A 1,113-nucleotide genomic window follows, 5' to 3' on the forward strand; every position below is an offset into this window, starting at 1 on the left:
ATTTAAAAAGCCAAAGAAGAAATTTCTCAACATTAACCATGGGAGTAAAAAGCTTCACCTTTCTCCCAAGGAGCAGCTGGTGTTTTGAACTGTTGATGTTGTGGTTAGCAGTTCCGCGTGTTGCTCCCCGGGCAAAGGTGAGGAGATGTCATTCCTGTGATTCCTTTCATCTTGCAGCTGAGAGACTCCCTGCTGGCTTTGCAGATGTGAACGGCTATGTTCTGAGAGGGCTAGTGGAGAGGGCCACAGGAGGCAGGAGTCTGTGCGTGGCCTCTAGGAACTGGGAGCCAGCAAGTCACCTCAGTCCTCTACCCACAGGAGACGGACTCCACCTACAACCTAGCGGAGTGAGGAAGGGCACCTGCCTTCAGTAGAACAGCTGATGAGACCACAGTCCTGGCTGACACCTTTCCCGCAGCCTTGTGAGATGGAGTGCCACGAGGTAGACTAGAGTCGTAGAAAGGATGGCCACTGAATGAGATTTGAAGGAGGGTCGGCAGTCAGCCAGGTAGGTATCTGGAGAACAAAAGCTTCAGGGAGAGGAATGGGTCTAGAACAGACCCTGAGGTTGAAGTGAACCTGGTTTATTTGAACAGTGACCAGGACACAACTATGGCTTTGGTTGAGACAATAACAAGGAACATATTGGGACAGGAGGTCAGAAAAGCAAGGAGGCACCAAGCCATGGAGGGCTCGGTGGACCATCTGCTCTGCGGGAGCTGGTAGCCATTGTAGGATATACAGAGGAGGGATAGGATCTTATGACTTATAATGACATCGTTAGCTGTTGTGTTAGGGTTTGGCAGGTCCTCAGATATCAGGTCTATGACTACTATATTAGCAGCCATGCCACTGCTAGGCATAGACTCAAAGGAATTGAAAGCCAGCTAGAACAGTTCAGGCAGTAGAACACCTTTGGAAGGCACCTGGGTGTCTCGTGATTTTGGGCTGTGACGGTTGATGAGTTGCCTCAGAAGCAGACAGAGAGAGGAATTGGAAGAGGAAGGGAGGAGCGAGTTCAGCAGCCCCTCCACAACAAGATGTTGAGGGCCTAGAGTTAGACGCAAGGGTTCTCAACCTGGGGGTCGTGACCCCTGATGTGGTCAAACGACC

Source organism: Echinops telfairi, unplaced genomic scaffold, assembly GCF_000313985.2.
Source record: "Echinops telfairi isolate 266 unplaced genomic scaffold, ASM31398v2 ScPeMD7_2010;HRSCAF=2546, whole genome shotgun sequence".
In the NCBI taxonomy this organism is placed as follows: domain Eukaryota; kingdom Metazoa; phylum Chordata; class Mammalia; order Afrosoricida; family Tenrecidae; genus Echinops; species Echinops telfairi.